The 24464-nt window shown below is 47.2% G+C and overlaps 1 protein-coding gene across 1 annotated transcript in view; it reads right to left on the bottom strand.

Annotated features, from left to right (window-relative positions):
- Positions 1 to 23896, bottom strand: part of SMAD4 (SMAD family member 4) — a 322079-nt gene extending 298183 nt beyond the window's left edge. Inside the window, exon 1 of the mRNA XM_085629829.1 lies at positions 23740 to 23896. The gene's annotated coding sequence lies outside the window, so the exon portion shown is untranslated. The remainder of the gene's footprint in view (positions 1 to 23739) is intronic.
- Between the last annotated feature and the right edge of the window lie 568 nt (positions 23897 to 24464).

Genomic DNA, 24464 nt, shown 5'->3' with positions numbered 1-24464 from the left:
AGTGCAATACAGACAGGCAATTAAATATTCTGAGGCAATAAATACTGTAACCAATAAATATTGTGCATCAATAAATACTGTGGACCAATAAATACAGTGGAACAATAAATAGGTTAAATACAATAAATACAGTGCCCCTAATAAATACTTAAAAGCTGACAGTGACACTCATGGAATCAGATCACTTTTGAATTCCTAAGGGCTGATTTGGCCCAGGCACAGCTTGGGGGGATGTGGAAGGCTTGAGGGTGTCTACTCCCTGGCTTGGACAAGGCTGAGGCCTAAACTGAGGTAGATAAAGGGGGGAAATACCAGAGACCTGGCTCTCTCTCTCCACACAACTTCTCTAGATTAGTCCCAGTTCACCCCTGGCAGTTCAGGTTGGTTCCAGCACCTCCCTAGCCCCTTAGAGCAGTCTCTCAGGTCTCCACAGGGCCTTAGGCGCCCTCTACTCCACTTACTGCCCTTTTTCTGATGCTCCGACGCCGCTGGGGTCGTATCGATGCCGTGAGGCGGTTTCGGTTCGATGTCGGCGGCCTCGGCACAATGTCAGTTCTTTGACGACGCCGGCAGGCGGATCCGGTCTCGATGTCAGCGGCCTCGGTTCGATCTCGACCTCCGATTCGATGGCGTCGGGCAGTCTTACTCGATGTCGACTTCGGGCGGCTCCGGTCCGATGGCGACCTCGGCTTCGATGACGTCGGCCGGCCTTGCCTCGATGTCGACTTCCGGCGGCTCCGGAGTGCGATCCTCACTCCCGACCTCCGGCGCTCCTCACAGGTTTCCGGCGACTCCGGAGTGCGACCTCCACTCCCGACCTCCGGCACGATTCTCACAGGTTCCGGCGACTCCGGAGTGCGATCCTCACTCCCGACCTCCGTTACCCTTCACCTCGGTCTCCGACGACTCCGGAGGGCGGACTTCACTCCTCCGATGACGCCGCTCACTCGACCTCGGGTGACTTCCTCCTCGACCTCTGGTATTCCTCACGACCTCTGACGGCGCCCTCTCTCGACCTCTGGCGGCTCCGGGTACGACGTCTGCTTTTCCAGTCAGCGCCGCTTCTCCACCTCTGGCTCCAGGTCTTAGGCTACTCGACGTCGGACTTCAGGGAAACCAGCTTCCAGGTCAGGATCTTGCTGTTCTCTTGTTTCTAAGGCCTGTTCCTGCTGTCCAGGTCCTCAGGATGGTTTTTCTGACTTCTTCCCACACAGGGCTCTAGGCTGGGCTCCGTCAGTAGGGACTAGTATCAAGGGTGGGTTTATGGACCCCACTCCAGGCACAAGTTTCCACCCCTGCTGCTTCACTCCTTCCTCCTTCACGTTTGTGCTGCTCACTCTTCACCAGTCAGGTGCCAACTGCCAGCTCCAACTGCCAACTCTCCCTCTTAGCTTCCCAACATTCTAAACCGCCTCCAACTGTCACAGGGTTCTGGAATGTTCTGGAAGGTGCTGGTAGGTTCCAGTGGATGCTGGTGATGTCACAGGTGGCCACCATTTTGTGCTTCAGGCCCTCAGACAGAAGTTTCAGGGGTAGCTAAAATGGCTCCCTGAATCTGCAGCAACACTAAAAAATCTGGTGGTTCCCAAAAAGGAAAAATTCAAACAGGGTTTGAGGCAAAAGTGGGACAAAATAAATAATGATGAGGAGGGACCACCCAAAGGGCTGACAGGTCTAACACGCGTCCCCCCCAGCTGAAAGTGGGGAGAGCTACCCAACCCCTTGGGAGTTCTCATCACTAAGGCGGAAATACCTTGAGAGACCGTCTGCATTGGCGTGGTCCACTCCAGGCCGATGTTCCACCTGAAAGTCCATCCCCTGTAGGGAAATAGACCACCTCAACAACTTGGGATTCTCCCCCTTCATTTGCATCAGCCAACGAAGGGGTCTGTGGTCGGTTTGAACCAGGAAGTGCGAGCCAAACAGGTATGGCCGCAACTTCTTCAGAGCCCATACCACTGCAAAGGCTTCACGCTCTATTGCACTCCACTTCTGTTCCCTGGGAAGTAGTCTCCGGGATAGGAAGACCACGGGTTGATCCAGACCCTCTTCGTTGAGTTGCGATAACACTGCCCCAATGCCATGTTCTGATGCATCTGTCTGGACAATGAACTCCTTGGAAAAGTCTGGGGCCCTTAAGACCGGGGCCTCGCACATGGCTTTCTTCAATCTCTCAAAGGCTTGCTGACAAGCCTCCGTCCAGACTACCCGTCGAGGTTGTTTCTTGGACGTGAGCTCCGTGAGGGGGGCTACGATGGTACCGTACCCCTTCACGAAGCGGCGGTAGTATCCCGTGAGGCCCAAAAATGCTCGGACCTCAGTCTGTGTCTTGGGGGGTTCCCAGGCCATGATGGCCTCGATCTTCGCCTGGAGGGGTTGCACCACTCCCCTACCCACCAAGTGTCCAAGGTACACTACCGACCCCTGCCCGATCTGGCACTTGCTGGCCTTGATCGTCAATCCAGCTTGTCTCAGGGCCTGGAGAACAGCTTGCAGGTGACGCAAGTGATCCTCCCAGCTGTTACTGAAGACGGCTATGTCATCCAGATAAGCAGCAGAGAAACTCTCCATTCCGGTGAGGATCTGGTTTACCAGGCGCTGAAACGTGGCAGGTACGTTCTTGAGCCCAAAGGGCATCACACAGAACTGGTAGTGGCCATTGGGCGTGGAGAAGGCTGACCTTTCCCTTGCTCCATCAGTCAACGAGATCTGCCAGTACCCTGAAGTAAGGTCAAAGGTACTTAGATATTGGGCAGCTCCCAGCCGGTCAATCAATTCATCCGCCCTAGGGATCGGATGAGCATCAGTTTTGGTTACTGAATTCAGTCCCCGATAGTCCACACAGAACCTCAGTTCTGGTTGGGCACCCGGTGGTGCAGCTTTTGGTACTAACACCACCGGACTGGACCAGGGGCTGCTAGAAGGTTCGATTACTCCTAGCTCCAGCATCTTAGTGACTTCACTATGAATGCTGGCCTTCACCTTGTCTGACATCCGGTAGATCTTGGACTTCACAGGTGGGCTGTCTCCTGTGTCCACGTCATGGACGCATAGGTGAGTCCTACCCGGGACAAGGGAGAACAACGAAGAGTACTGCCCCAGGACCTGGCGACAGTCCTCCTGCTGTTCAGGAGTTAGAGATGGGGAGAGAATCACTCCCTCCACCGACCCATCCTTCTCTTGAGACGCAAACAGATCAGGGAGAGGCTCGCTTTCCACGTCCTCTCCTCCGTCAGTCACCATCATCAAGATGACTTCGGGCCTCTCGTGGTGGGGTTTGAGGCGGTTGGCATGCAGCACCCGCAGGGGCTGACGAGGGGTCTTCAGGTCCACCAAGTAGGTAGCCTTACCCTTCTTCTCCAACACCTCAAAGGGTCCTGACCAGCGATCCTGGAGGGCACTAAGCTCTCCCGGTTCGATCACCCACACCTTCTGGCCAGGCTCCAACTCCACCGGGTGAGCATTGTGGTCATACCACGCCTTCATCACTGCTTGGCTGGCTTCCAAGTTGTCAGAAGCTTGCTTCCACAACTTAGCCATTTGGCTCCGGAAGGCCAGCATGTAGCTCACCACATCCTGGGGAAGCTTTCTGGGAGTTCTTTCCCATCCGTCTCTCACCAGGTTGAGAGGTCCACGTACAGGGTGCCCATACAGAAGCTCGAAGGGGCTGAAGCCCACTCCCTTCTGTGGCACTTCCCTGTAGGAAAAAAGTAAACAGGGTAGGAGGACGTCCCATTTCCTCCGCAGGCTTTCAGGCAGACTTCTGATCATGCCCTTCAAGGTTTTGTTAAACCTCTCCACCAGACCACTGGTCTGGGGGTGGTAAGGAGTGGTGAACCGGTAGGTCACTCCACACTCCTTCCACATCGCCCGCATATACGCTGACATGAAGTTGGTCCCCCTGTCGGACACAACTTCCTTGGGAAAACCCACTCGGGTAAAGATTCCCATCAGGGCCCTAGCCACAACAGGTGCTGTTATGGTCCTCAGAGGTATTGCCTCTGGGTACCGTGTGGCATGATCCACCAGAACCAGGATAAACCTGTGACCAGCTGTCGTTGGCGGATCTAACGGACCCACAATGTCGATGCCCACCCTTTCAAAGGGGGTGCTAACGACAGGAAGTGGTTCCAGGGGAGCTTTCAGCTTCACCCCTGTTTTCCCACTGGCTTGGCAAGACACACATGTCCGGCAGTAGGTATCGGACGACACTTTCATCTGAGGCCAATAAAAGTGTGGGACAAGACGGGCGAAGGTCTTGTCTTGCCCCAGGTGTCCTGCCAATGGTATCTCGTGAGCCAACTCCAGAAGGAAGGCTCGATAACGTTGAGGAACCACCAAGGCTCGTGACGATCCATGTAGGGGTGCCTTGGGTTCACTGTAGAGGAGGCCATCCTCCCAGTAAACACTGTAGTTCCCTTCAACGTTCCCTGCTGCCTGGGCTTCGGCCTGTCGCCTTAGCCCCTCAAGGGTAGGGCACTCCCTCTGGCCCTGGCAGAATTCCTCCCTGGACGGGCCTCCCTCCACGTGCCACTCGGCCGGGATGGGTAGGTCCTCCAGGTTGGTAACGTCCCCCACCGCAGACTCCTGGTCCACCACCTCCGGTGGCCTATCCGTCCTACGGGGTGGGGACGCCGAGGCAGGCTCCTCCTGTCCTCGGTTCTTCCCTTGACTGGCAGCTGGCTGGGCCTTTGTCCCAGGCTCCAGCCGAAATGAACTCCCTCTTCGGGTAGTCGCGGACCTTGTGCTAACACAGGCCCAGTCAGGTGTACCCAGCATCTCAGTGTGAGTCCGGTATTCCACCTCCTTCCAAGCGTTGTGCTCCATGTCATTTCCCAGCAGACAATCGACTGGCACGGCAGGGCTTACGGCAACTCGAAGTGAACCTGCAACCCCCCCCCCATTCAAAGGGAACCTCGGCCACTGGATAGTGGCCTGTTCTGCCGTCAGCCATCGCGGCTGGGTGGAGTACATCGGGAATTACCTGCTCTGGAGACACCAGTTGGCTACGCACCATAGTCATACTGGCTCCTGTGTCTCTCAGAGCCTCCCCTCTTTGGCCGTTGATGGTGACCCACTGCCCATACTTTGCGGTATTTGCGGGCACCTGGATCTTAGGAACCATCTCCCGTTCTCCCAGGGACACTAAAGTGACACCCGCCCACTCCCTTCCCTTAGTTAAGGGCATCTCCTCCCCGAGCACTACACTAGCTACTCCGGGGGTCTTTCCTCCAGTGGGAGGGGGTGGTCGTTTCAAGCACTTCGGATCTCCTTTATAGTGTCCAACGCCACCGCACTCATAGCAATGGACAACCCTTGGCTGCTGACTCTGGCCAGGATTAGGGTTTCTGGGTGTGTTAGCCTTAGGGGTGAATCCTGTTCCCTTCCCTTGGAAGTTATTTTGGGGGCCTTTGGAGAACTCCTTTTTCTTTTCCCCTCCCTCTTTCTTCTGGGGGGCGCCCTGTCCGGCCTTTTGAGTATCCCCTCCAGTCCCCCTTGTGGACACCCGGGTACTAGCCCAAATGTCCGCCTCCTCAGCAAGCTTCCGGGGACTGGTCAGCTTGCTATCCACCAGGTGTTGCCGCAGTTCAGGGAAACATTTCTCGAGCAGGTGTTCCTTCAGTACTAGGTCAAACAACCCCTCGTAGTTCCTCACTTCACTGCCCTGAATCCAACCTTCCATTGCCTTCTTCGCATAGTCCAGGAAGTCCACCCAATTCTGCGTGCCCAGTTTGTGACTACCCCTGAACTTCTGTCTGTACTTTTCAGGTGTTAGTCCAAACTTTCTGATGAGCGCCAGTTTCATGGTGGGGTAGTGGGTCTGCTCATCCTCCTCGAGGGCCAATAAAGCATCCCTACCAGCTGGAGGCATGTACTTGTACAATCCCCCTCCCCAGTACTTCTCTGGAACCCCATGGGCCCTCAACGAGACCTCATAGGCCGCTAGCCACTTGGCGATATCGTCGCCCACTCCATAGCTAGCTACTATGTCCTTTGGCAGGTATGGTTTAGGTTCCCTGGTGATCTCTTGGGTTTGGCTGCCACCATTAGGAACAGGTTGTGCCCCGATTCTCAAGATCTGAAGATCTATTTCTTTCAGTCGTAATTCATGGGCCATCCTCTGCTCCTCCTTCTCCTTCTCCAGCCTTGCTAAGTCCCATGTGAGCTGTCTTTTCTCCCTCCGGTCTGTTAACTCCACTTCAGACAAGCCACCGCTAGAGGCACTGCTGCCCTTCCTAGAAATGGTTCCGGGCCCCGCTGACAGGTTCCCCACCTCAGGTTGGTACATCTCAGCCCCCTCGGTGTCAGGCTCTCCATCCCTGTCTTCCTCCTCATCCTTGCTTTCTCGGCGTGCCTCCCCCCAAGCCCTTAAGCTGGTTTGGAGTGCACCCTTCTTTGCTCCTGGGGGACAGTACACCCCCTCCCGCTGGCAAAACTCCCTGAGTTGGGCCACAGTGTACGTTTCTAGATTTTCTAGTACAAACTCCATCTTGCCCACTCAGGTTAGAGGACAGGTTTTTGTGCAGTAACTATGCAGGGGGGTACCTTTAATAATACCTCCTCCCACCACCAGAGTAAATTTGGAAAAAACAAAAAACCCACAATTAGGAAGGCCGCTTTGAGAAAACTCCCGGTGTAGGCCTATGGACTACCCACAGTTATTGTTGAGTATACGTAGGCACAGCTCTATCCCACCACTGAACACCAATTTATGTTGGAAACCCACTCCCACACTAGAAGGGGTGGTGGTGGTCTTCCGGACACACTGTGGTAGCTTGGCTCGAGTGGTCAGGAATCAGGCTCCGTGCTAAGCATACAACATACCCAAACAATAACCATGCGTGCATCCGTTCCAAAAACGACTCTACACCGTAAAAATTATGAAAATAACTTTCTTTATCTGCTTTTTCTCTTAGTTGCTGATTGGAGAAAATAAATAACAATCACAATATACAAGCTTTTTAGAAAGTGCAGGACAAATAAATACTGGCTTAATGATTCAATAAATAGGGGTGATCATAGATACTGAAGGCATAAATAAAAGTGCAATACAGACAGGCAATTAAATATTCTGAGGCAATAAATACTGTAACCAATAAATATTGTGCATCAATAAATACTGTGGACCAATAAATACAGTGGAACAATAAATAGGTTAAATACAATAAATACAGTGCCCCTAATAAATACTTAAAAGCTGACAGTGACACTCATGGAATCAGATCACTTTTGAATTCCTAAGGGCTGATTTGGCCCAGGCACAGCTTGGGGGGATGTGGAAGGCTTGAGGGTGTCTACTCCCTGGCTTGGACAAGGCTGAGGCCTAAACTGAGGTAGATAAAGGGGGGAAATACCAGAGACCTGGCTCTCTCTCTCCACACAACTTCTCTAGATTAGTCCCAGTTCACCCCTGGCAGTTCAGGTTGGTTCCAGCACCTCCCTAGCCCCTTAGAGCAGTCTCTCAGGTCTCCACAGGGCCTTAGGCGCCCTCTACTCCACTTACTGCCCTTTTTCTGATGCTCCGACGCCGCTGGGGTCGTATCGATGCCGTGAGGCGGTTTCAGTTCGATGTCGGCGGCCTCGGCACAATGTCAGTTCTTTGACGACGCCGGCAGGCGGATCCGGTCTCGATGTCAGCGGCCTCGGTTCGATCTCGACCTCCGATTCGATGGCGTCGGGCAGTCTTACTCGATGTCGACTTCGGGCGGCTCCGGTCCGATGGCGACCTCGGCTTCGATGACGTCGGCCGGCCTTGCCTCGATGTCGACTTCCGGCGGCTCCGGAGTGCGATCCTCACTCCCGACCTCCGGCGCTCCTCACAGGTTTCCGGCGACTCCGGAGTGCGACCTCCACTCCCGACCTCCGGCACGATTCTCACAGGTTCCGGCGACTCCGGAGTGCGATCCTCACTCCCGACCTCCGTTACCCTTCACCTCGGTCTCCGACGACTCCGGAGGGCGGACTTCACTCCTCCGATGACGCCGCTCACTCGACCTCGGGTGACTTCCTCCTCGACCTCTGGTATTCCTCACGACCTCTGACGGCGCCCTCTCTCGACCTCTGGCGGCTCCGGGTACGACGTCTGCTTTTCCAGTCAGCGCCGCTTCTCCACCTCTGGCTCCAGGTCTTAGGCTACTCGACGTCGGACTTCAGGGAAACCAGCTTCCAGGTCAGGATCTTGCTGTTCTCTTGTTTCTAAGGCCTGTTCCTGCTGTCCAGGTCCTCAGGATGGTTTTTCTGACTTCTTCCCACACAGGGCTCTAGGCTGGGCTCCGTCAGTAGGGACTAGTATCAAGGGTGGGTTTATGGACCCCACTCCAGGCACAAGTTTCCACCCCTGCTGCTTCACTCCTTCCTCCTTCACGTTTGTGCTGCTCACTCTTCACCAGTCAGGTGCCAACTGCCAGCTCCAACTGCCAACTCTCCCTCTTAGCTTCCCAACATTCTAAACCGCCTCCAACTGTCACAGGGTTCTGGAATGTTCTGGAAGGTGCTGGTAGGTTCCAGTGGATGCTGGTGATGTCACAGGTGGCCACCATTTTGTGCTTCAGGCCCTCAGACAGAAGTTTCAGGGGTAGCTAAAATGGCTCCCTGAATCTGCAGCAACACTAAAAAGTCTGGTGGTTCCCAAAAAGGAAAAATTCAAACAGGGTTTGAGGCAAAAGTGGGACAAAATAAATAATGATGAGGAGGGACCACCCAAAGGGCTGACAGGTCTAACAAGCCCTCCTTACAGTGGTTGCCACAACGAGGAGAATCTAGGAGTGCAGCATTAACTCTCATTGACATCTTTGCATTAAGCAAAGGGCAGTGACAAAATACACCCAAGTAGATACAGAGCTGTTCAGTCACACTATATATTCTTTCAAGGTTTGTTTTGGTAGAGGGCAATTACATGTGATAATATTGTAGTAAATAGGATATCTAGATGCTTAGTTCCATCCTGTACCTTTGATGCTATGGAGAAACAGTGGAAATGGACATTTTGATTCTGTGAATGTACCTTCAATTGTCTAAAAGGACATTTTGGTGCAATGCTACACATGCATGTTCAAACATACTTTGCTGGTTGAAACCTGTTAGAATCAATCTATAATCACTTCTCCATACATATTCGAGTAATTGTTATTTTATTACACTCAGTTCCAAATGTTCCATAAAGCAGATGAAATGGACTTTGTACCGGTTTCTTAAAGACATGTCCATTACTTTTTGGCAGGATTGTAATCGAGCTTGGAGAACATTTCTGATAATCATGCTCTGGTGTGCAGCCCACATATTTTAAAAAAATATTTTAAGGTAGTTGGCTAGTTAAATAAGACTTCCCAAAAGGCAGGCCTTTTCTCTATTCAGATCTAATCAGGGGGTCGGGGTGGGGTGGTCCTTGCACGAACGGCAGTTCAGACCCATCCTAAACAGCTTATGCCAGGAGGTTGTGGGGCGCATAATTCATAGGCAGAACTCACAATGATGATCTTGTGCTCCTCACAGACATTATTCAGTGTATGAGGAGACAAGAAGGCGCTCCATTAGCCTCCCAAATCAATTTTAAATAGGGTAGCAGCATTGCCCCTTTGCACAAGCCCCGGGGGACTGCAGAATTATCACAGAGTATGGATGCGAGAACTTCACCAAAGGGAGCTGTCTATTCGCCTCCCAATATAAATTAGGCAACAGACAGGAGCTCCTTCTTAGTATTTTTGAGTGTGTTGAGATGTTTGTAAACATTATGAACAAAACTTTCTGCAACATTAAGCGAGATCATCAGAACATCTGTATTGTACATCCTTTGTTAGCACTACCAGTGCACTTGTCTGTAGAGGTACTAGTGGCTAATCATATCCATCATTTAAGATGGAAGATAGGTGCGGCCAAAAGGACAACCCCATGTCCCATTTCTTTATCTGCTGGTGGTTGTTTCCAGAACTATCTAAATGGAGTTCACAAGATTTTCCACCAGAGAAGCATCCAGAAAAATGTATATAGTCATCTGCATCTTGTTAGTGACAAGTGAAATGTGTTCACGGAAGAGGACCTTCATAGGCTATTATCATAGGAGTTAAACTGTGCCCCAGCTTTAAACTCGGACAATGTTATGAACTTTGATTGGCAGTGTGTTACTACTCAAATGCTTGAACGTAGACTTATAAACTGAGCTTCCCTGGAGAATGTTGAACACTGTTTAGACCTGGAATCTAAGTGGTGGTTCCAGAACATGAAAAGACGTGCTGCCAGCTTCTTTCTTGCTAGAAACAATGCTGAATGCCCATGCTGAAGCTCTGGAACCTCTCTGTACTCTCCACAGATCCTCAGGTTCCATGAGCAAGAAGCGACTTATTAACAACCTCTACGGCCCCCAGCAACAGTGATATGCCAATTTTAGGTAACGCCACTACTCCATTACCCAGGGGGCAGGATTAATTAACTGAATCCAGTAAATACTTTCCAAACTTTCAGACACTCTCCGATTCCTTTGCAGGTTCCCAAAAACAGTATAGATTGATTGCAACGTACACAGCATTGTTTCGGAATTACTTGTTTAGATGTGAATAGTAATAGACACCGACTCATAACAAAGTAACTCAGTTTTGGTAGGAGGATTGCGATCCTCCATATTGAAGTATGTCAATCATGGTCAGCTAGTGATCGCATTATATTTTTGTAAACACTGCTTAGCCTCATCAATGGTCCAGTATTATGATAGCAAAAAATATATACTGGGCATAGCCAGGAGCGTTCGCTAGTATATAGTGACCATAGTAAAAGGCTATTGTTTTACTAGTGCACTGTTTTACATTTTTCTTTTGTTGAGTTTTGTGTACGTTCTATCCCTCTATTTGCTATTTGTACTCTGAATACATTTTTGCTTTTTTTTAATTAGAGTTGCATACTCGCAACTCTACCTGGACATTCATATTTTGATTGCAACTGAGAGAAGTGCGTTTATGGTTCCTAGACCTGCCCTACAAAACGTTCCTTGAGCTATACCTTACCACAAACAGGCTCAAGGAAGCATAGTGAGGCCAACCTTCCATCAAAGATTGAATACCTGGACCAATAGTTAGTAGGGACTAGTGCAAATGCATGGTCTGGCAAAGAAAAAAAAGTCTGGACCAATAGTTACTAGGGACGCATTCGCTCACTTTTATAGCGCACGGTGGCTAGTGCAAATGCATGGCCTGCAAAAAAAAAAGTCTGGAACAACCAATTCCAACTTTACACATTTTTTGGTGAATTGAACATAGTGGTCATATTCTGTGAATACCTCTCCGCACACCAGCCAACCCCGAGTGAGGCCAAGCACTAAGATCAGCCTTAAATACTCATTTACAGATGTGCTTTAGTTGTAGAACTGTCCTGTGTCACCATTTAAACTATTAGCGTGGGTTCAAATAAAAGAAGAGGTACCAAATATCATCACGCGGAAATAGTAGAAAATTGTAGCAAAACGGGGTAGTGTAGTTACTATACATTCCATATTTGTTGTTGCAACACACTAAATGTAGCCCCAAGTGCTACTGTGAATCAGGTTCATTTTTGCATCAGTATATTAGTTTGATTCTCCCTTCCGCGTCCCAAGTTTCAATTCAAAGGTGGCTCTGCCTCCTAAACAGAACACTCCATTGTATTGTGTTTTTTAATGCCGCCCATAAAAGGGCAACCAGCACATAATCAAACTGGGCTTTAACTACAAAAGCCTACAGCTGAAGTCATAAACATGAAAAAGAAGGCAGGAGGGAAGAAGACTTGAGATGGGGAGAAAAGAATCGGAGTAATGGGATTATTGGTAAAACTTTTGAGCACTACCTGCATTACCACTTCAACACACTTTCTTATCTTTATTTATAAGGATATACCTAAACAAGTGTGGTCCAGCTTCAAACCTATACATTAAATAATATGAACACAAGTACCTTGAATGCTGAATCCCTCTGCATGCTATCACAAATTATAAGTCAGAATACCTTCCCCTTATTCATTGTTTCCTGTGTCTCTACATGTGTTGGGTAACAAATCACACACACCGCTGTTTACATATCTGTTATACAAATATTTGTTAGTTTTATCACTTTAGCTTCTGCCCAAGAGACCAAGACCCTTGAGGAGCTACCTTGTAGCCTATATGACAGATGGCAACTCTGCATGAATTGCAGATAGTAGTTTTGACTCGTCTAACTGCAGTAGAGGCACACTCATGACCCCCATATACAAGAAACAAGAGTCAAAGGGTGCTGCAGTGCCTGAAAGTAGTAGGAACTGGGTAAATGATGACCGCTGTGAAAACATCCATACAATGCTGTCCTATATTCTAAGATGTTACTGCAGTTGTAAATGTAATTACATTTTGATGCTCAAGCCCAACCTGGATATGGAAATAAGTGTTCTTTAAATCCAGTGAAAAGAAACTCCCACGGATGGATGAAAAGGTGATGGTTAAGTGGGTGCCCATCTTCTAGTGAACAGTCTATGCATAGACATTCCACCCGGTGGATTTGATGATCGCTCTGAATTCTCCTGTCAATTTCTGAACATGGAACATATGCAAGTATAATCATGGCTCTAAATAAGATCTATTGTACTAGTCTTGGAATACCATGACAGAGAGCTACCGATTAAACAAGCATTTGCAATGCAATAGGTCTCGCATTAGGAAAGTTTGAGCTTTTTGTATTGTAAATTGACTGATTTTTTATTTATGTGTTGGTATTGAAAATATTGCTTCTCATGTACAATGTCAATAGTTTTAACTGTTGCAAATGTGATACCTATAGCATTTGTATAGCATATGTAATATGTGTTGTATATACGTGACTTAGATGTATTGATATTACAAATAACAATGGCTTTTAATTTTTGCAAATAATTAATACTTAAATAAAAGTTAATGTAAATTATAATGGCAATCGTTTAAACTTTTGTTAATAACTCTTGTGAAAATTAGGTTTAGTGTATTTAATTGCGCCTAAAATCCAATAACAGAAGTTAAATATTATCATTTTTGTTGTGCCATTTGTAATAAAGCCTAAATATTGAGAGAACATATTAGAGCCAGTTGTTGTTGAATGGTTGTACAGATTGATACTGTGGTGGCGGTGAGTGATGTTGTGGTGGTGTCGAGTGATGCTGTGGCGTTAATTGATGCTGTGGTAGCGCATAATGATGTAGTGGTGCCTTGAGTGATGCTGTGGTGGTGCTAAGTGATGCTGTGGTGGTGCTAAGTGATGCTGTGGTGGTGCTAAGTGATGCTGTGGTGGTGCTAAGTGATGCTGTGGTGATGCGATAGAGTGCGATAGATAGAGTGTGATAGATAGAGTGCGATAGATAGATAGATAGAGTGAGGGCGATAGATAGAGTGTAATTATGTAGAATATAATTATGTGGCACTGAGTGGTTTTGTGTGGAGTGTATGTTGATTTTAGTGGCGTGTAATTATGTGGCATTGAGTGTTATTTTGAGTGTATCTTACATTGTTTGCATAGTACTTAATTGGCACCGAGTGTTATTTGGAGTGCATGTGGCATTGAGTGTAGTGTAATTATGTGGTGTGTAATTATGTGGCACTGAGTGGTATTTGAAGTGTATGTGGCATTGAGCGCTGTGTAATTATGTGGTGTGTAACTATGTGGCACTGATTGGTTTTTGGAGTGTCTGTTGTATTGAGTGCATTGTAGTTATGTGGCATGTAATTATGTGGCTCTGAGTGGGATGGTCGTTAAATGGTGGCTACGGAGAAGCTGTGTGCTGAAAGGCAAAGAGAACACGGGCATGAAAGTGAAAGCGAGGATGAAAATGGAATGAGTGTGGCAGGATGTTAGTTAAATGGTGGTTACGGGGAAGCTGAGTGCTGAAAGGCAAAGAGAACACGGGCCAAAGCTGGTGTGTGTGGCAAACACTGGTGGGGCTCAGAGCATTCTGTTGCTGCCTTGATGCCTGTGTGTGTGAGCAGTGGGGCTGTGTGTGTGTGTGAAGTGCCTAAAGTTGCAAGAAAACATATGGTTATTTAAATCTTTAGACGCAGAATTAATGGAGCTAATGTTATCGACCTTAGAAGGATGAAAAGGGAATGAGCGCGGCATATGTTAACTTTGTAAGCGCAGAAAGCGTGCAGGGCAAACTTATTATTTTGGTTGTTTGAGACTCAGATCTTGGCAAAGCTGCAAGAAAACACGGACGGGGGAGGGTGGGCTGTGTACTGAAAGGCAAAGAGAACACGGGCATGAAAGTGAAATCGATGGATGGCAATGCGTCCGTGAGACTAGCCCTGTGGTGGGGGAGGGACAGTTGTGAGAGGCGCCATGAGGAAACAATCTCTCGGCATGCTGTGGCGGGGGAGCGCATTCCAGGCGGGGAAGCGGACCCTTTGAAGTATGATGCCGAGGCTGTGGCTACACGTGCACGCGCCAGTGGGCTGAAGCGCTTCCCCAAACGGATTACATGGTGGCACGATGCACGTGATTGTGAGCGTGCTCGCCATGCAATCCACTTTTGGGAGCACTTTGAAATGCCCCTCTTACTAGAGTCTCGCATAGCGATTGCATAAACGCAATAGATAGGCGAGACCTAAAAAAGGCAACTAAACCTAGAGGCAGAAAGGAAACTCGACCCTGTTCAATTCACAGAATACATCAATTTCTCAGAGATCAGGTCTTCTTGGCGGCTCCAGGTACAAATCCTGCTAAATGTTACAGCAGATTACCGGAAACAGAGATTTGATTTGGACCACAGTAGCTAAAAATGGAAAGATTTAGTTTCCTGATACTTCTGCCACCCTCTTAAGCAGCCTATTTCACATCTGTGGTGCATTGTTCCTTAGTCAGGCTTACAGGCTGACGATCTGAAAGCTAGATCATGTCTACCTGGAACTCTCAGTGAATGGTAGAGCATGCTTCACATTCTTCGAGAATTTGGAAAGGACGTCCTTCACCCTTGGCGGGGGAAAGAAGTCCTACCCAGGAACGACAATATTTAGGATAGCTTTCTTCTGCAGTCCCTAATGTCATTAACTTTGACGTCCTGTCAAAAATAGCAGCAAAATCCACGCCTGCTAAAATTGTTACAGACAGTAACTGAAAATATTTGACCAAAGTGACTGAAGTTAGAAGAGCAAAATTTAAAAATGACAGACATCGGGCATTTCTCTACTCCTTCAATGAGTTAACCAACTGCTCCCAAAATAAGCCCAATAGAATGAAATAAATGGGGAAACACAAGTGTACCAGGCCCCAGGAATATTCTGCAAATCTCACCCCAGACCACTGTAAGAATTCTTTTTTTTTACTGCAACAAAAGACATACACAACAAGTCTAGGAGGGATGATGGGTAGCATGTAGTTAGACGAGGTAAAGTTAACATGCATAAATAAAATTTGTTGCAGCAGAGTATTCCACCTAGAAAGAGGCGCTACCTCTGGATTGAGAAAGGAAGATTAGGGCATGTGGCTAGGGGTCTCAACAGGCACCTCCCTTTTCTTTGAAAACTACTCACACCAACACGGATCATTTAATTCAGATCACAAGAGCCATGCTTTTTTGACACGTATTGAATACTGCACAGGAAATTAACTGAAAGACTACAAAGTTGAGTCAGCCTTCACAAACATGACTACAGTAAACCATACCCAATACCACTCCTCTGCTTTCAGTAGATGAAAGGGTTATGGTCTCTTTAAGGTCCTCTAAACCTTAAGATGCAGATGCCCACAAAATCTTGATAACATGGCCACCTCTTAACAAGGAACTTACGCTCAGCAATTGCACAACTAAACCACAAAAAACCTTCAAATGGCTGAACAAAGTTGTCAGAACCTTGGGAGTCACAGAGACTGTGGAATGGCCTGAAACCAAAATTGAGAGATTAATCAAAGTACCTGCAGTTCAGGAAACAGCTGAAAACTGATTGTTAGAAATTGGGGTCTCAAGTTGCCAATAGTTTGCACCTTTGTCCAGGTAGGGACCCTTCCTCCTAGTCAGGGTAAGGGGGATACACTTCCAAAATAACTCCAGCTCACCCCCTTGGTAGCTTGGCACGAGCAGACAGGCTTATATCAGAGGCAGTGTGTAAAGCATTTGCGCATGCATACAGTACAGTGAAAACAGTAAAAAGGGACACCACACCAATTTAGAAAAATAAGCAAATCTGTATCTAAACCAAACAAGACCAAAAACAACTGTTAAAATAGATATATTGCAAGATAACCTTCAATTTGCAAGAAAAGCTGAAAAAAACAGTTCTTCCGAGTCAGTAGCTGCTTTCAGGGCTACCGCGATGCTGAAAACGACAGTCTAACAATTTCAGCCGACTGCGTAGGTACGGGTCAGCTAAAGCGTCGACAGACTCATAGACAGTACCTTTCTTGTTGCGACCGACATGTTGGTGAGAGTCAGTCGGGGCAACTGAAGTGAAAGACGTGCAATGTGCGGTGCCCTCACTGGGCGGTGCAGACAGCGGCTCGGTGATGGTCGTCCAACAGCGTCGGTGAGGCCAAGGCTTATGATGCGGAGTGAGGTGGTACTCAATGTGGTGCTGGCAGGTCACGGTGCAGGCGACGGAGCTGGTTGAATTTCAGGTCGGACAGCGACGGTGTCAGTGACGTCCAGGTAAAGTGAAGCAAGGCGGTGACCACAGGACGCGGTGCAAGCAACCCAGCGGCATCAGTGAGACCAAGGCCGGCTGCTCTTTTCTTCTGCGACGGCTGAAACCAGCAGTTCCAGAGACAGTGCCCAGAAGGATGTTGAGGTCTTTGCTGTTCCTGAGACCTCTTGAACAGGGGGCAAGCGACACCTCAAGCCCTTGGAGATACTTTGTCAAGCAGGATACATACATAGTTCCTCTCCTTGGCAGAAACAGCTACTGCAGGCCAACCCCAGACAGCACACAGCAAAGGGGCAGTACTTCTCTTCCAGCTCTTCTCTGTGGCAGAGGGTCCTCTGGAATTCCCAAAAGTGATCTAAAGTTCAGAGTTCTGGGGACCAACCTTTATAGTCCCATTTCTTTTGTTCTCTGGTGTCAGAGAGGCTTTGTGCTCAGTCCAAGCCAGTTCTGACCTCCCGGGTGCAGTTTCCCATCAGGAGGTGGAGACAGCATTGTCTAAGGTAGACCAGGCCCATTCAGCTGTGAAAGAAATCTCCTCCCCCTACTCTGAATGCAGCCCAGGTATTTTCAGCCCAGCTCCGACTGACCCTGGAAAGGCAGGACACACCTCCTCCCCCATTCCCCCCAAAGTGGTTGTCTGAACAGAATGCACATTCCCTGTCACTCCAAAGGCAGACAATGCACAACCCTAGCAGAGGAACACTGGAAAGCTAAGCAATAAAATACCCACTTTCTAAAAGTGGAATTTTCAAACCCAGAATGTAAAGTTCACCCTTATTTAAAGATGCGTCTTTAGATTCTGAGTTCAGGCATACTAAACTTAATTTATCCATTGTGTTCTCATGCGCAGTTATACTTATAAAATGTTATAAGTAAACTCCCCATTTTATCCTATGGGACAGATAGCCTTTCAATAGTGAAAAACGATCTTGGCAGTATTTAACTATCACGACATGCCACACACATCAGGACATGTGCTACCTTTTACATACACTGCACCCTGCCCTCAGGGGTACCTTGGGCCTAGCTTAGGGCTGACTCACATGTAGGAAAAGAGAAGGTTAGGGCCTGGCAAGTGGCAGCACTTGCCAGGTCTAAGACTACTCTTTTTAAAACTGCTTATAATTGAATTTCAGGGAGGATAGGCCAATGATTGGTGGACTTCGGACATGGCTCCCATTTCACCCAAGGTGATTTTTCACCATAGCTTTGTTACGCCAATGTAAGTGCGAGAAGACCTAAAGGTCTTTGTAGAGCTCCATAATAAATAAATGTGCTTTATGTACAATACAGTCATATCTGGGACATCCCACAAGCCTTGTTTAGAGGCCCACACTAAATTGTAGGGCAAAAACTATTTAGTACAAACTACATTTGCACGGGGCGTCATGTTTTTACACCTGATGTAGAGATGGGCAGTAAACCAAGGCAAACTATGTGCTTCTATTGGACGGGTTAGTGCATTTTCTGAGTTTTGCAGCTAATTTTATAACCAACTTAAAGTTGGGTGGGAAAACCAGAGTAAGAGCAATTTGCAGTCCACACATTATGGGTGCAAGACTAAAATAGGAAGTAGAAAGCCCTTGGACCTATTTTTTAAAATGCAAGGTGATAGCTCATTATCTAAAGCAGAGGTTTAAGTTGAGTGTGCCTTACCAGTGCTCCACATCAGCAGTAATAATAACAAGCACTGATAAAGCCAATATGTCAGGCATGCTTTTTTAGTCCAGAACGAAAGGTTTTAATAAAAGCCTGCTACTAAGAGAGAGGAATGCTTTTTTAGTTCAGACTGCAAGGTTTTAATAAAAGCCTGCTACTAAGAAAGCAAGAAAAAAAAAGAATGTTTTCTAAACTTTAATGTGTGATGAGTCACTGTAATTTTAAGATATTAAATAGTCCTGCATATGCACTGCAATTCAATCGCTCACTCGATAAGGAGGTGGAATGACCCACCAAACAGCCAACGTGATGAAATGTGAGCACAAAGCTCATGTGTGGTGGCGCCACAGCCGTTTCTATTTATACAATAATCAAATGTGTAATAGATCACTGCCAACTGCAATATAAAATCAGGCCTGAAAACTGTAGATAAAATTTGGTCCGTACTGAGTCCTTTGTTTATGTTCTTAACTTTAAAAGCAAAAACATCTCGCTCTTGACAATGACAGCAGGAAACCCTAAGGTAACACCAGTCAGTGATGCAGTCCCTGTTTACTTTTCAGACATTTTACAAGGTATGTGTGACCCTACTCCTTAACACCAAGTCCTTTTCACAGATGACACGTTATTTATTATGTTATTTAAATTTGTAAGGCGCACAGCTACCCAGAGGGGTTTCCCGGCGCCGACCAGGTAGGGAGAACAGTAATAAGTAGCGAGTTACTCATTGAATAACCATGTCTTCACTTGTCTACGTAAACTACTGAGGACAGTTTCCTTTTGTATAGAGATAGGAAGAGAGTTTCACAGGGAGGGTCCCAAAAAGGAAAAGGACCTACAGCCCATCCTGGTAAGTTTGATTCTGGGGAAAACGAATTTGGACTGTCCAGCAGAACGCAGAAGACAAGGAGGTGTATACAGCTGGATTGAAGATTGGAAGTATTGTGGGGCTGTTCCAGATCTAATTTTAAAGATAAAGCTCAAGGCTTTAAATTTAAAACGATTTCCCACTTTAATCCAGTGTAGTTTGCGAAGAGAGTCGGTAGCGGACACAGTCCTGGGGTCCTGACACAGCAGCTGCGTTTTGCACCACCTGCAGCCTTTGTACTATGGTTTTGTTTGAGCCTAAGTCTCGAACGTTGCCGTAGTCAAGCCTAGACGTAATCAGGGCCTGGACTACAGTATGTTGAACAGAGAGGGGTATCAGCCACAACATTTTCTTTAACCATTTCAGAATGGTAAAGCAGGTTGCAGCCACCCTAGTGATTTGTTGTTTCACTGACATGTGGTCGTCAATGATAATACCCAGTTTGGGAACTTGATGTACCGGCTGGGGTAGGGTGCCCATTTCGGTGGGCCAGTGTTGAGATCCCCAGAGGTCTTGCTCTTTTACTAAGATCATAACTTCAGTTTTGTCTCCGTTTAGTCTGAGCAAGTTGTTTTGCATTTAGGATGCAATTTTTCTCAGACCAACCTGAAGAGCAGATAAATCAGATCCCTTGGATGAAGTACGGGAAAAGATTATCTGCGTGTCGTCAGCATAGGAGAATAGGGACAACCTCGCCTCTTTTCGGCAATATATGCCAACGGATAGACATTGGACAGCAAAGGACTCAGCACTGAGCCCTGGGGAACACCATAAAGAGATCGGTGGAGATTAGAGCTTGCCGAGGTGGAGAAAACCTGAAAAGTTTGATAAGCTAAGAAAGAACGAAGCCATTGTAAGGCTGAGCCTCCAAGGCCTGAGGAATGCAAGGCTTTCAGCAGAACCATGCGAGACACTGTGTCAAATGCGGCACTGAGATCAAGTAAGATGAGAGCCACCGTATCGCCGTGGTCCAGATGATGTCTTAACATTTCGGTAACACCAAGTAAAGTAGATTCAGTGGAGAATCCTGCTCAGAAACCTGACAGAGGGACGAAGAAAATTCTGAGACTCAACAAAAGAAGTCAGCTAGGAATTAACATGTTTTTCGAGGAGCTTGGAGAAAGCCGGGAGCAGAGAAATAGGATGGTAATTCTATGGCATAGAAGGATGCACGTTAGGTTTCTTTAAAAGAGGGAGCACCATGGCATGCTTCCATTCTGAAGGAACAAAACCTTCCTTTAAAGAGGCGTTAAGAAGGTCCATGATCAGCAAGAGCGTGGGTGCCTCAAGCTGCTTCATCACGGAGATAGAAAGAATGTCACTAGGAGAGCCTGATTTGATGCTAGCCAAGAGTCGGTTAAAAGTGCTAGGTTCTAAGAGGGACCATACGTCGAGCTTAATGATGGATTTTACATTATTATGGATATGAGACATCCCAGTACTGGTAATAGTAGGTATGGTGTTAGAAGTGTGGGGGGTATTTAGCAGGTTATCATAGGCTGGAGCAGATTATATTTTCTCAACTTTTTCCACAAAGAAGCGAGCAAGGTTCTCACATTGCGTTTCAGTTAGGGCGAGGGGTGGTCTGAGTATTAGACCGGGATAGTTATTTAACTACCTTAAACAGGGTTCTTGGGCAGTGCTGGGCTTGAGGAATTTGAGAGACAAACTCAGCATGAGCTGCCTTGCATAGAATTGGATAGTCTCTTAGAGCCTTTTTGTAGGCTATCTTAGCATCTGTCTTGTAAGGTTTCCTCCATTGCCTTTCCAGAGTATTACATTTAGATTTCTCAGTCTTGAGCTTCTCTGTAAACCAGGGAGTAGGCAGGCGATGGTTACCTAATCGTTTGTAGGAGAGAGGAAGGTAGGTATCTACTGCATGAGAGATCCAGCTTTGGATGGAACCCAGATCTGAGGTAGCGAGCTTTTTTATATATGGTGTGGAATCATCTAGGAGATTATTTAAGGCTCCAACATTGAGCTTAGCCCAATGTCTGACTTCGGGTTTAGGTACGGACGTGACTACCAGGGAGGTAAACCGCTATCAAAATATCGACAATGACAAAATAAAATATAATGGAGTGTTCACAGCTGGGGTGTATATATGCAGTAGTGTGCGGGTTAAACTCTGTTTTGGCAGACAGCGTTAACAGCGCCCATAGAGGAGAACCTACAGTGCTGGCAGTTAAGGTGGGCTTTGTCTAATACAATTTTGTGACAATTAGGAGAAGAGGGTCGGCGAAGTTCTTGCAGTTGTTTGGAGGAGTACATTATCCTTGCTGTGTTGAATTGACCAGGGGTTGTGGCCCCTAGTCCCGGCCGAAAGGCGCAGACGGGCTTGCCTTTGGCACGACTTCGGCACGCCTGCTGCGCGAGTCCGCTGTGCGTCCACTCCCGGGCCATTAAATAGTGGTCCGGTGGGAGCTGCAACATAAGAGCTGGACCGTTAACTGAAGAGGAAATGATGGCACGCAAAAAACTGAGTATAACACACGCAGGTAGCAATGAAACAGTTAAAAAAAAAAACAAATAGGCAAGTCACAACTTCATAAATTCACGTAGTACAGTCTAAAACAGAGTATTAAGCTGACTGGAAGAGAAAGCCTACCAGCCACTCCCAGGCCATTAAACAGTGGTCCGGTGGGAGTCGCAACGTAAGAGTTGGACCGCTAACTGAAGATGGAAATGACAGCACACAAAGATGGCCTTCACATGGAGTAGACATGAGGTCTTAACTTCTTTAGTTTTGTTTTTCATACAATTTCTGAATCATGTACTGTCAGCCCTGCTAACTATAAGTTGTCTCCTAGAGTCTTGTGGAGTTCGGAGTGTGGATGGGAGTCCCTAACATAAAACCATTAAGAGATCTGGAGTTAAGGCTGAAGGAAGTGAGTTTTTCACAGCCAAGTCCCTAGATCACAATAGTGTTAAGACTGTATGTTCCTATATTCCTTAGACTCATTGCAGGGCGCAGTGTGGCATATGTGCAAAAATTGATTATTATATGGGAGAGTGTGTAAACAGCTATCAAAATATCGACAGTGACAAAAGAAAAGACAATGGAGTGTTCACAGCTGGGGTGTATATATGCAGTAGTGTGAGAAAATATGATGAAATGGAGGGGACGAAAAGAAGCAAATAAAGAAGGAGAGCATGAAAAGACAGCATTAAAAAATCTGGAAATTGAAACCTGCAAATTAACGGACTCCAGAAAAGACATGAGTATAAATGATTAACGTGGAAGGAGAGCACTTAAAGAACTGATCTCGTGTGGAGAACAGGAGTGTCTGACAGAGACGCTGGTCAGATAGAACAATACGTCACGCACAGGTTTCTAGTTCACGTTTTAGACTTCGCAGTTCATTACAAAAGCCACGCCTCTCGGAAAAGGTTTCTAGGTGTGCTTCATGGGCCACATCCCCTCCAAAGTCTACAGCAGGTTTCTCATCCCATTATAAGCACTGCTCTCAAAAAAACATGCTTCCAAACACATTTGATTGCCCCTTTTGTCGGCTTTATAAGGTTTCATATGAAAATGTATAAACCTCTTACGAATTTTCAGCCAACAATGCACATTAAAACAAACTGCCAGAATCAGAATTTCCCCCATTAATGACGCCGGGTAGGGTACAGACAACAAGACTAATTCAGCAAACCTGCCAGCACTGCACATCTCTCAGAATTCTCACACGTCTTAAGAAAAGGCAAGTCATTCCGTTCTTTATAATCTCCAGGTGTCTATCTAAGAACTTTGTTTATACTTAAGATCGGTGTTTACTATATGCATGTGCGTAAATGCCATTGTTAGTGCTGGTTTTATTGTGTTCTTAACATAGATCTCGCTCGTTCTTTACCCTTTCAGATGTTTTTTCACTAAATATGTTATGCCTGTAGAACAACGTTTCTACAATAAACGGACTCACGACAATGTGCCAAATTTAATCAATTAAAGAGTCCCACAGCTCCAAAAAACGGGACAAAACTCCTGCACAGTCGCCATGGATCATGTGAAGGGTTGTAAAACCTAAATCATAAAGTCGATACACAACGGAGAAAACCCACAATTTCGATCACACACATAGGATTAGCTATGCTTCAGTCTAGTAGTAAATTTAGAAATCATCGTATGTCAAAACTGCATAATGTAACAGAAATAGATTACATTAAAAACACTGCATGAGGTATTTGACACTTTTAGCCAGAAAAAATAAGTCCTCCACTCAATGGTACAGGTCATACCCGCTCATGTTTATGGTACCAAAATAACTCAATAGTGCAAGTGGGCGAGAAGCAACCTTTTCAGGGATGGTGACAGCGTCTGCTAATTCGCATGGTATCATGCTATACACTCCCCCCAACCCACCCAGAGGTTGGCACAGTGCCTGGATTCCGGCTATCGCCATGGCGAGCAGGGCGACTCGTTGGCAGGACAGGCCCGAAAACAACACTATCCCCCAGGCGGACCGTATCCGTGGACTTAAGGAAGAGGGGCAGTGCGGGCCTGGGCGGAACCGGTGCTTCTGAACCTCCCAACTTTGTCCGTGGGCTTGGCCTACAGTCCCATGCCCGCCCCAGGTCCGCCGTGCCCCGCAGAGGCCGCACAACCCTGGCCACTTACCTGTATTTACCGCCCGCGGCGGCCGCTCTCCTCCGGCGAGCAGAGCCGCAGATCCACAGCGAGGCCCGGCCGGGCGGAAGTGACGCAGCGGGGCTGGCGCAGGCAGGCGGATTGTAAACAGCAGAGCTCGCCCTCAGCAGGGATCTGTTGTTGAGGCGAGAGCGGCGGCGGGGGAGGCTGCACAATGCGAACCAGATACCCGCAGGGAGAGAGAGAGACGGGCGGCCTTCGCCGAACAATGGCTGTAATAACGAGTGCTCCTCATCCTTATTTATTTATTTATGCGTTTTTATATAGCACGGACTTTACCCGAAGGTGTCAGAGCGCTTCACAATAGGAACAGTAACTTTACATGAGGAGAAAATTACAAGTGTGCATAGTACAAGAGCAAACGTTACGTTACATGAGGAAAAAGTGACAATTGTGCAAGTAACAACAGTAAACAAGATACAATATGAGTTAGCAAACGAGAGGAAAGAGTGACAAGTGTGCATGTTACATAAGCATACTGGATACAAATAGAGGTATAATACTGCAATAAGTGGCAGTCACTCCAAACACAAGAACACACTGGGAAGACACTTCTAAAAGCATGGAGTACAGAATTTCCTATAGTGAAAGAACTTCCTTGAGGGAATAGATGTGACATGAATTCGATAAATTACATAAGCATACTGGATACAAGTAGAGATGAAATACTGCAATAAGCGGCAGTCATTCAAAAC

The sequence above is a fragment of the Triturus cristatus genome, chromosome 2_1 (assembly GCF_964204655.1).
Source record: "Triturus cristatus chromosome 2_1, aTriCri1.1, whole genome shotgun sequence".
NCBI lineage: Eukaryota > Metazoa > Chordata > Amphibia > Caudata > Salamandridae > Triturus > Triturus cristatus.
The sequence above is the reverse complement of the archived record's forward strand: the minus strand, read 5'-3'. Positions and strand labels throughout refer to the sequence as shown.